The sequence below is a fragment of the Gekko japonicus genome, unplaced genomic scaffold (genome assembly GCF_001447785.1).
Source record: "Gekko japonicus isolate JY-2015 unplaced genomic scaffold, Gekko_japonicus_V1.1 scaffold712, whole genome shotgun sequence".
NCBI classification, from domain to species: domain Eukaryota; kingdom Metazoa; phylum Chordata; class Lepidosauria; order Squamata; family Gekkonidae; genus Gekko; species Gekko japonicus.
Window position 1 is genome coordinate 449,498 of NW_015176472.1, and position 12,123 is coordinate 461,620.

At 48.3% G+C, this 12,123-nt stretch overlaps 1 protein-coding gene across 1 annotated transcript in view; it reads left to right on the plus strand.

The window, feature by feature from the left end:
• The window catches only part of LOC107123819 (zinc finger protein 850-like), a 399,053-nt gene that overhangs the window by 68,552 nt on the left and 318,378 nt on the right, over window positions 1–12,123 (plus strand). The gene's annotated exons all lie outside the window — the stretch shown is intronic.

A 12,123-nucleotide genomic window follows, 5' to 3' on the forward strand; every position in this document is an offset into this window, starting at 1 on the left:
TTCCAACTTGTGTCAATGGGAACTCCTGGCTCCTGCTTTCCATAACTCAGCCTTAGCGCATGAGGGAAAGACCCCCCCTCCCCACCTGGAGTGAGTGTACTGGTAAAACGGTTGGGCTGTGAACACATGAAGCTGCTTTATACTGAATCAAACCACTGGTCCATCGGGGTCAGTACTTTTCTACTCAAACTGGCAGTAGGTCTCCAGGATCTCAGGCCGAGGTCTTTCACATCACCTACTGCCAGGTCCTTCTTAACTGGGGGTGCCGGGGGTTAAACCTGAAACCATCTGCATGCCGAGCAGAGGCTAGGAGCTATATTGAACCCCACCCCCCACCCCCCAAATTCCCACTGTGGTTTCTCACGACATCCTCTTTCTGTCTCCAGACTCTCACAAACAGCAACAAGGGGTAATCTCTGGGCAGGGGTTTTTTGGTAGAAAAAGCCCAGCAGGAACTCATTAGCATAACAGGCCACACCCAACAACGGAAACTCATTAGCATATCCAGCCACACCCATGAGAGCATAGCTCATTAGCACATTAGGACGCACCCCCATGTTACCAGAAGTATAGTCATCCAGCCACACCCACCTTTTGCTTCTTATTCTGTTTACCTTTTTTGTTGTCAAAACCCAGGGCTTTTTTGTAGCAGGAACTCCTTTGCATGTTAGGCCACACCCCTAATGTAGCCAATCTTAATGAGTTTCTGCTGTTGGGTGTGGCCTATTATGCTAATGAGTTCCTGCTGGGCGTGGTCAACTTGGGGGCCAGCCGGAACTCCGTTCCTGTGCGTTCCTGCCCCAAAATAGCTCTGTCTCTGGGTAAAACCACTATAAATGGGGTTGTGTTTTTTTCCCCCACATCGAACACAGTGCATGAAAGCATTTCTTGCATGTCGAAAAACCAGCATTCAAGGCTACCTTATTTCTCCCTGGATGCTAGGTTTCTATGTGATTTCTTTTCAGGGTGGAAGCACATTTAGCCAGTGGGTTGTCCACTCCAAGTTGGGAAAAGACCTGGAGATTAGGGGGTGGAGCCCAGGGGGCAGGGTTTGGGAAGGGGGAGGGACCTCAGGGGCACATAATGCCACAGTTTCCCCCCCTGAAGCTGCCATTTGCTCCGGGGAGAACCATTTGCTTTCGTCTGGAGACCACCTGCAATCCCAGGAAATCTTCCAGGAACTGGCAACCCTCCTGGAAACCAGTGTTTTTGTTCTGAATTGGCCCAACCCATACATAGACTGACCGCCTCTGTAAGACCTTCAGAGTTGACTCCCTCCCAGGGAGGGAGATTTTGGGGGTGAATCCTGGGGAGAGCAGGGTTTGGGGGCGGGGGAGAGACCTCAGCAAGGTATAATGCCATACAGTCCACGCTCTGAAGCAACAATATTCTCCAGGGGAACTGATCATGATAATCTGGAGATCAATTGTAATAGCAAGAGATCCCCAGGTGCCACCTGGAAGTTGGCAACCCAACTCCCTCCCCCTGTAAAACAATATCCCTGCACAGCTAGAAAACCACCATGTCAGGGTTAGGACCTATCTCCTTGACACACTACCTTTCTGTGTGCAGGGAATCCTTTTGGCAGGAGCACCATCCTTCTGTATGAACTAATACAGACCATAAGCGCGCTGATCACTTCTGTCTGAGGACCCAGCCCTGGTGGTGGTGGTGGGTTTTTGGGGTTTTTTTTGCAAACTTTCTGCTTTACCCAATTTCCCCTCCTCCTTTTAACTCACCCAATTTCCCAGAATCAGGATTGTCGCTCTGCAAGCTCTGACACGAAACTCTGTGTACTAACTGCAATGCAAGATAAGAAAGTGTCAAAAAAATACAGCCCCAAATAAAAACAAAATCCAGTTTCCGGCTGGAGGGGCAAAGAAGACCGAGCGGGAGGAGGGGCTTTCACTGTTTACATCCTGGATCAGCTCTGACTACTTCCCTTGTACCCTCTCTAGGAATTAAATCTTCCCGGGAAATCTATAGGTTTAACTACTGAAAGACCAGTCCCATGTAGTAATGTTAGTGGGAAAATGACACCTTAACCTTTTTCCTGTTGTCTAACATTTTATTGTTGACATTTGTATCTCCCTTTTATTTATTTGGCAAATGGCTCCTCCAGAGACTTGCTGGAGGTGGCTCACGGAATAAAAAAACAACACGACCAAACCAACAACATAAAGAAGTATTGATATTAAAACAGGTGTTCAAAACACATTTCATGCATGATATTGTTGTAATTCTTACAGAAAGCCATATTGGTAGAAATTCAGTAGACAGCTCTCTCCATAGCGAGTATTTTTATTTTGGCATATATTTTATGGTTTATTTTAGCACAGATAGATCAAGATGTTAGTCTGTCTGTAGCAGTAGAAAAGAGCAAGAGTCCAGGAGCACCTTAAAGGTAAAGGTTCCCTTGCTCGAAAGCCAGTCGAATCCGACTCTAGGGTTGCGGTGCTCATCTCCGTTTCAAAGCCGAAGAGCCAGCACTGTCCGAAGACGTTTCCGTGGTCATGTGGCCGGTATGACTAAACACCAAGGCGCACGGAACGCTGTTACCTTCCCACTGAAGTGGTCCCTATTTATCTACTTGCAATTTCTTGCTTTCGAACTGCTAGGTTGGCAGGAGCTGGAACTCCGTCATGTGGCACCCAGGTCTCGAACTGCTGAACTGTCTTAACCACTTGAGCCACCGCAGCACCTTAAAGACTAACAAAATTTGTGGCAGAGGAGGAGCTTTCCCAAGCCACTGCCCGGTTCTTTTGAAGTGAGCAGTGACTCAGGAAAGCTCATCTCCTGTCACAAATTTTGTTAGTCTTCAAGGTGCTCCTGGACTCTTGCTCTTTTTTATTAATACATACAGATAGCAAAATAATTCGAATTAATGGCTATATGTCAGGATGCCAACTTTTTAGCATTTTTTCTGATGCCTAGCATAGCCATTTAATCTGCAGAATCTGGATGAAAGGTCTACAGATAGCTACTAACCATAGTGACCGAGGGGAACCTCCATGTTCAGAGGCACTAAGTCTCTGGATCCCAGAGCCAGAAGGCAACATCAAGGAAAGCCTCAGCCTCTATGTCGTGTTGTTGGTCATCCAGAGGAACTGGTTGGCCACTGTGTGAGACAGGATGCTGGACTACATGGACCATTGGTCTGATCCAGCAGGTCTCTTCTTATGTTCTTATAGATTCATGGAGGATAAGTCTAACAATGGCTACTAGCCATGGGGACTGAAGGGGACCTCCACATTCACAGGCACTAAGTCTCTGAATCCCAGAGCCAGGAGGCAACCTCAGGAGAAGACCTCGGCCTCTATGCCCTGTTGTTGGCTCTCCAGAGGAAGTGGTTGGCCGCTGTGGGAGACAGGATCCTGGGTAAGATGGACCATTGGCCTGCTTCAGCAGAGCTTTTCTTATGTTCTTAGAAAGCAACTGCTGAGATGCCTATAGCTACTTCACATCTCTCACCCCTCATCAGGAGGTCCACCAGCAGGGCCAGAACTCCAGAAGCCCTCCCACTGTTCCCCCCCCCCAAGCACCAAGACTACAGAGCATCACTGCCCCAGACAGAGTGTTCCATCTATACTTTGCGGCTCATAACTACTGATGGACCTCCACTCCATACGTTTATCCAGTCCCCTCTTAAAGGCCTGGGTGTGAATCTTCATTCTGCCACAAACTTATTCAGAAGTTCTTGGTGAACTGCTCATTCTCTTGCAATATGAGCAATGTACTTGTGAGCATTACCTTTTCATCACGTATATGAAATCCTTTGAGGGTTTGCATGTTTTTAATGCTCGAAGCAGCCTGTGAGAAACACTAAAACACAACACCCTTAATGACAAGCAAAATGTGTGGCATGGGATGAGCTTTCCTGAGTCACTGCTCACTTTTTCAGATATAGCTAAAATGTGAGTCCCTCTGTCCTTACGTGTTGTTGTGAGGAGAAAAGGGAGGAGAGAATGACACAAGCCACTCAGGGTCCCCACTGGAGAGAAAAGCAGGGTATGAATAAAGTAAATAAACTTTTTGATACGGTGAAGGCAATTTTCCAATTTGTTAACCTCATGTGGGTCATTTCATAACTAGCCAGTTCCTGGCCACTGCTATGGTTTACCCCACCAAGAACAAGTTCCCCCACTCCCCCAAAAAGTTAACCCTATTATTGACAGATTTCACTTCTGGAATTGGTTAGGTTTGAGCAGGGGTCATTTCGTAGAAAAAGAGGTGCAGGAGCTCATTAGCATGACTTATTTGCATATGCCACACACCCTGACATCACGTGAAGTGTGTCAGAAGGCAACATCCACTACTCAGGCTCCACTGGAGTCGACTGTTTTGGATTGCTAGCTATGGGGGGGGGGACGTGCAGATCTGCCCTAGTAGAGGAGGGAGAGCTTGTACCTGAATAAACCTTGGCCTTAAAGTTGTCACTGGACTCTTTTGGATTGCTACCTGGGGGGGACCCCGTAGATCCGTGCAGGAAGGAAGGAAGGACAGAAGGAAAAAAGAGAAGGAAAGGAGGAGAGAAAGAAGGAAAGAAAGAGAAGGAAAGAGGGAAAGAAAGAGGGAGAGAAGGAAGGAAGGAAGGAAGGAAGGAAGGAAGGAAGGAAGGAAGCTTCTTGATCCTCGTGGCTTGGGGCTGCTGGGAGCAGGGGGTGGGGCTTGTTGCCCCCTGAGCTCTTTACTGCCGGAGCTCCGCTCCTGTGCACTCCTTCAGGAAATGACCCCTGGGTTTGAGAATGGCTGTCTCAGCCTCCAAAACAGAACTGGCTCCATTCTTGTCAATAACATCACTAGGCCCCATCCCTATGAAAAGTGTTGTTGTTCAGTCACACAGTTGAGTCCGACTCTTCGCGACCCCATGGACCACATCACGCCAGGCCCTCCTGTCTTCCGTCATGCTCTGGAGTTTGCTTAATGTCATGTTTGTTGCCTCCATAACACTGTCTAACCATCTTATCCTTTGCCGTCCCCGTCTTCTTTGACCTTCAGTCTTTCCCAGCATCAGGGTCTTCTCCAGTGAGGGCTGCCTTCTCATTTGGAGGCCCAAGTATTTGAGCTTCAGCTTCAGTATCTGGCCTTCCAGGGAACAGTCAGGGTTGATTTCTTTGAGGATTGACTGATTTGATCTTCTTGCAGTCCTAGGGACTCTCAAGAGTCTTCTCCCGCACCATAGTTCAAAAGAATCTATTCTTCGGCGCTTGGCCTTCCTTATAGTCCAACTCTCGCAGCCATACATGACTACTGGGAATACCATTGCTTTGACCATATGGACTTTTGTCGGCAGGGTGATGTCTCTACTTTTTATTATGCTGTCAAGGTTTGCCATTGCTTTCCTCCCAAGGAGCAGGCGTCTTTTAATTTCATGGCTGCAGGCACTGTCTGCAGTGATCCAGGAACGTGAAGTCTGTCACTGCTTCCACGACTTCTCCTTCTATTTGCCAAGGCTATGAAAAGTACCAGAAGCCTAAACTCACCCAGAGGCACCAGCTTTGCAAAGTGGTAACTAAATAAGCTCTGATTTGCTACAACTACCCCCAAAGTCCAACTGTGTTGTAAAGAAATCCAGTAAAAACCAGGTTTGGGTACCCTTTCGTGAAACGTGATAAATTCTACTTTGCACCCCCATTAAGGCACATTCATCTGAAATATTCTTCATGTGAGAATGACAGAAAAGAATTTCAAGGCATTAACGAAATCAAAATCCAAAAAATGGCACAGCCTAAGGTCTCCGAAGGCATATTTTCAGGATCCCGGTCATCTAGATTTAGGATTAAAAAATTCAGATCATCTTTCTGATATCAAGAAGCCATGTGGGATAGCTTCCATATCTGAACCCCAAACGGATTTTATTAGGTCATCCAGATAATACTTTCAACCATTTCAGAAAGTTAAATATTAACAGTTCTTCTGTTAACTCAATGGGTCATCCACACATGTACATGGGAACCACACAGGGTTGCCAGCTCAAGGTTGGGAAATTCCTGGAGATTTGAGGCTATAGCATCGGGAAGGCAGAGTATGGGGAGGGCAGCGGGGGGGGGGTAGTGTCATGGAATCCACCCGCCAAAGTCACCATTTTTCTCCAAGAGAACTGATCTATGTAGTCCGGAGATCACTTGTACTTCTTGGCAAACTCCAGGCCCCCATCTGGATGTTGGCAACCCTAGAACCACACAAGATCCCAAGCTTCCCTGTTCCCCCAACACACCATTTTCCATCCAGACTTAATAACATTGTAAGAACCCAAAGAGACACCACCTTGCCTTCCACATATTCTGCTGACAGACACACAAAGCTCTGAGTGACACAGTCACTGGGAATGCAAAGGGATCCCCCCTCCTTTCTGACAGACAAATGTCTCTTCTTTAAATGAGTCTGCTGTCCAGTTCATAAGTGTGAGCTTTTTAATCAATGCAAAGTTTGGTAGTCAATCAATCGAAACCATTTTGACCCTGTAGGCACATCTGGCATTTTGAGTGGTGAGCACCATCCCAAAAATGGCTTCCACAGGAGGCAGAACCAACTCAAAATGGCTTCCGCAGAAGGTGGAGCCAAATGGAATGCCTCCCCCCCTCACACCTCCTGGGAAAAAGGAAAACCTGGAGGAGTGGAACCACACGCTACTAAGGAAAGAAGAAGAGGAGGAGGAGGAGGAGGAGGAGGAGGAGATTGAATTTATATCCCGCCCTTCACTCAGAGTCTCAGAGCAGTTTACAAACTCCTTTCCCTTCCCCTCCCAACACACACCGTGAGGTAGGCGGGCCTGAGAGAGCTCTTTCTAGAACTGTCCTTGAGAGAACAGCTCTGACAGAGCTATGGCTTGCCCAAGGTCATCCAGCGGCTGCAAATGGAGGACTGGGAATCAAACCCGGTTCTCCCAGATCAGAGTCTGCGCACTTAACCACTACAACAAACTGGTTTTTCACTCCTCCGCATCCTACCAGTGGAAAACCCTTCTGTTTGAATGAAGGCAGCCAGTAACAAGCTCTGCCTTACATTGGCCCTGCCCACTTTCTGAAAAGCTTGGTGGGTGCCAAGGGCAGTACCCTTGTTGGTGGGTGCCAAGGGCACCATGTTGGGGAACCCTGATTTAAAGCATCTTGAGTTTGGCTCAAGGAACTGGCCCCCAAAAATCCATCGGCATTTGGTTGGATTGATTATCTCCCTGTGCTGTGCTTGTTTAAAACAGTTTCCTCTCCTGTTGAGAAAGGAGATTCCCTCCCAGTTTTGTTTTGATTTTTTTTCTTGTTAATTTACAGTAAGAAAAAGAAGCTGTGACTTGAGGATCACTTGCAGGATCCAAGTCAGCATTAGAGGCAGACATACTTAGGCCCCATTAAAGTCACCTCAGTGAATTTATCATAGTTTTGGAAAGCAATTTTAAACGAGATTTGAGTCCACTAGCACTCGAAAGACCAACAAGATGTCCAGGGTGTAAGCTTTTACCTTATACATTGGAACTCTTATACCTTAGACCAGGGGTGTCAAACATAACGCCCGGGAGCCAGAACCGGCCATCCAGGGCTCTTATGCAGCCTGCAAGCAACTAGTACAAGGGAGGGAACAGGAGACTGCTCGGGGGAGTGGGTGGAGCCACTCCTAATGTGGCTTCAGCATGGCGGAACAACCTCATCTGCAACAGTCAAGCGTCGTGGGGGTGTCTGCCCAGTGCTGGACCACTGGCTCTCCAGTCTGCCCATATGGGTTTCCCTTTGCATGCCCCTCCCAGCCCAGGGGGGCCTTGGAGTGAGGACACACCAACTCGGAGCTTAACAGCTGCTGTCCTTTATACAGTTTCTATCTCCGGTACCTGGCATTACATTTATGGCACACACGGCCTGGCCTGACAAAAGTGACATTTATGTCAGATCCAGTCCGCGTAACAAATGGCATTGACACCTCTGCCTTAGACCTAGGGTTCCCAAATCCCCCCGGGGGGCGGAATTCCCCCCCGGTTTCGAGCCCCGATTCCCGGTCCCGCGGAATCGGGGCCCGGGGGAAACCCCACCCCCGTGTGTGCGTCACCCGGAAGTGACGTCGCACGCTGGGGGCGGGGCGACGCCATTTGAGGGGAAAACTCTTTGTTTTCCCCTCAAATGGCGTGGCCCCGCCCCAGCGTGTGACGTCACTTCCGGTGACACTCCGGAAGCGCGCACGCGCACACATCCCCGGCCGGCTCCCGGAGCTACAGGATGCTCCCCCGCCGGTAAGCTTTTTCGATTTGGCAACCCTACTTAGATCTTGGAAATCTTGTCAAGTCTTTAAGGTGCTCCTGGACTCGAATTTTGCTCTTCTACGGCAAACCAACACAGCTGCCCACCTGTAACAATTCTAAACAGACTCAAATCCTTCCAAGCCTCGGGCCTCTTTTTAGGATTGCAAGGTCATCCATTCATTTAAGCTGCAGGAATAAGCATTCAAATAAAGCAGTTTTCTGAAAGAGGGGGGGGAAGGATTTCTTCTTTATTTTGTACCCCTCTAGCCTGGCAGACACCTTCTTAGCATCCCCCCCCCCCCGAGCAGGCCTTTTTTTGTAGAAAAAGCCCAGCAGGAACTCATTAGCATAATAGGCCACACCCAACAGCAGAAACCTATTAGCATATTAGGCCACACCCCTGACAGCCCAGCTCATTAGCACATTAGGCCATACCACACGTTACCAGAAGTGTGGTCATCCAACCACACCCACCTTTTGCTTCTTATTCTGTTTACTTTGGTCCTGTCCATACGAGGCCTTTTGGGCCGGGAGCAGGACGGAACGGGGGCGGAGCAAACGGGCGCGATCCCACCGCAACATCTGGGAAGCGTATCGTCTCCGGCCCTGATCCGGCCCTTCCAGCGCTGCTCCGCACCAAAAAAGAACCACCTACCGAGGTGGTTCTTTTCGAAGGGCCGCAGCAACGCTGACCGTGGGATCGCCGGCGCGTCCTTGCGCCGGCGCATCCCCGGCTCCTGGCCGAACTGCGCATGCATGAGCATGCGCAGTTCGCCAGGCTCCCCTCCCCACTGTCGCTTTCTCCCCGGCATCTGATCGCGATGGCGCCGCGGCTCGGGGGATCCGTGAGATCCCGCCGCGCCGTCTCAACTTTGCTGCGGCTCACATTAGCCGCAGTTCGAGCGTCCTTTCACCTGCCATGTGGCAGGGACCTTTGTTGTCAAAAGCCTGGGCTTTTTTTGTAGCAGGAACTTATTTGCATGTTAGGCCACACACCCCTAATGTAGCCAATCCTAATGAGTGTCTGCTGTTAGGCATAGCATAGCCTATTATGCTAATGAGTTCCTGCTGGGCGTGGCCAACTCAGGAGCCAGCCAGAACTCCGTTACTGTGCGTTCCTGCCCAAAAATAGCCCTGCCCCCGAGAAAGAAAAGGGAATGCATCTCCTACCACCCTCCGCTTTCACAAGCACTTGTATTCAAACTATTTGGTTTTTTTAAAAAAACCATCTGCTGCTCAATTGGGGGCTCTTTTAAGTTAGGCAACTAACTATTGCAGTCCCAGACATCAGGTGCAATGGATTTCAGAGGGTTACACTGGAACTGGGTGGTCTCAGGAAACTGAAGATCGGTCGCTTCTGTTCTCATTTGAAAGGAGTTCTGAAAAGGTTTCCCAGGGCCTCTCTGTTTCTTACCAGTTTTCTGCTTTGCAGTCTGTGACTACATATGCTTATAAATTGACATAAAAACAGCATCCACCCTGTTCTGGAAAGTACCTGCAGGATGTTGCTGTGATGTGATTTCGACTTCATTTCCTGGTTGATGACACGCACGTCCTGATGTACTGGAAATTCTATACTGGATTATTACATCAATGAAGATCTATGTGTGAGTGCGGCTACCATGTGAAGAGATCCACGGCCTGCTTTATCAGTCTATATCATACCACACAATATATGAGATAGCAACTGGTCAGGACTGATACATGGTAGTGCGTGTTTTTAAAGACCACTGAGGAAGGCCCTTGAGGCCAAAACACATATGGTCTTGTGTTGGTCATCTGACAGGTTCACCAACTGTGTATGGGAAATTATTACAGTTTATGTAAAGCTTGTTTTGAGTCTAATTCAGCCTGATATTCAGGCCCTACGTTTTTAATTTTACTGTTGTGTTCATCATGTAATAAATATTTATTTTGATATTATTTTATCTGCTGCAGCTTGACCCTTGTAGCATTATTACTGTATTTCAGGTTGAGCTTGTTACCCCTTTTTCTTCATTTGTTGCTGTGATGTGCACCATCTTCTCTTGAAGATCAAGATCAAGAGAATCAAATTCTGGTAGTGTGAAGCAGAAAGAGGATGCACAGTGCTGACTGGTCAGTATCTGTAAGACCAAGACACACCCTCTGCCCTGCCGTTAATTTTGCAATGTAAAAATGAGCAATTGTGGTCTTCTTTGTTTCATAAAATCAAGTGCTATGTGATTATTTAAATGTGTACCCCAGGGGTCCCCAACCATTTTTTTGACACTGCAGGCACCTTTAGAATTCTGACACTGCAGGGCGAGTGCAGCCACAAAATAGCCGTCATAAAATAGCTGCTGCAGGAAATGGAGGCAGCTGCAAAATGGTTGCCAAATTACCTTCAGTCACACAGTGAAGATACTTGTGTTGTGGTACCTGCTCCTGCCAAAGCAACATTTTTAAAAGTCTGCATGGCCAATCAAATCTCCAGTTGACAGAAGCCTTGCTGGGCAAAGATGAAGAAGGAGAACAAAAGAGATTGGATTTATACCCTGCCCTTCACTACCCAAAGGAGTCTCAGAGTGGCTTACAGACTCCTTTCCCTTCCCCTCCCCACAACAGACACCCTGTGAGCAATGATCCCTCTAAGCTGTAGAGTCTTGTGAGCAAAAACTCGGCTTAGTCAGCTACTGGCATTAAAGTTGTGAGCCAGAGATTTGACTACTGCATAAATTAGTTTGCTCTGAAGTCGTCCTTCCTGAGCTAAGACCAAAATGTGTGAGCTGGAGGCTAAAAAACTGTGAGCTAGCTCACACTAACTGATCTTAGAGGGAACACTGCCTGTGAGGTAGGTGGGACTGAGAGAGCTCTGACAGAAACTGCTCTTTGTCAAGAACAGCTGTGCCAGAACTACGGCTTGCCCAAGGTCATCCAGCCAGGTGCAAGTGGAGGAGTGGGGAATCAAACCCGGCTCTCCCAGATTAGAGTCCGGAAGGTCTGTAGTTCGGCAGTTCGAGACCCTAGTGCTGCGCGACGGAGTGAGCTCCCGTCTCTGGTCCCAGCTCCTGCCAGCCTAGCAGTCTGAAAGCAAGAAATTGCGAGTAGATAAATAGGTACCGCTTCGGTGGGAAGGTAACAGCGTTCTGAGCGCCTCGGCTTTTAGTCATGCTGGCCACATGACCACAGAAAAAGTCTTCGGACAGCGCTGGCTCTTCGGCTTGTAAACGGAGATGAGCACCGCACCCTAGAGTTGGATTCAACCGGTTTCGTAAAAAGGGAAACCTTTACCTTTAGCTTATTTTAAAAAGTGCCCCTTATAAATTGGGCAGCAGATTTTTTTTTTTACAACTTAAAAAACACACCTGCAAGTGAGTGTAACACACAAATTTACAAGCCCAGTGGCTGGCAGGTACCATTTTAGAAAAGGCATTCCTCCTCTTTCTGACATGGGAGTAAATGCCTCTTCCAGGGGCACCATGACCCTGGGCGAAAAACAAGGAACCAATTTTTTTGTCCCTCTATAAGTGGATGCCAGTTTAACTGACTTGTACAATGAATTGACTGAGATTCCTTTAAATAAACATAAGAACACAAGAGCCCCGCTGGGTCAGACCAATAGTCCATCTAGTCCAGCATCCTGTCTCACACAGTGGCCAAACAGTTCCTCGGGAGGGCCAACAACAGGCCATAGAGCCTGAGGTCTTCCCCTCATGTTGCCTTCTGGCTCTGGGACTCAGAGGATTAGTGCCTCTGAATGTGGAGGTTAAGAACGTAAGAAGAGCCCTACTGGATCAGACCAATACTCCATCTAGTCCAGCATCCTGTCTCACACAGTGACCAATCAGTTACTCCAAATGGCCAACAACAAGGCAGAGAGGCCGAGGACTTCCCTGGATGTTGCCTCCTGGCACTGGGATTCAGAGGATTAGTGCCTC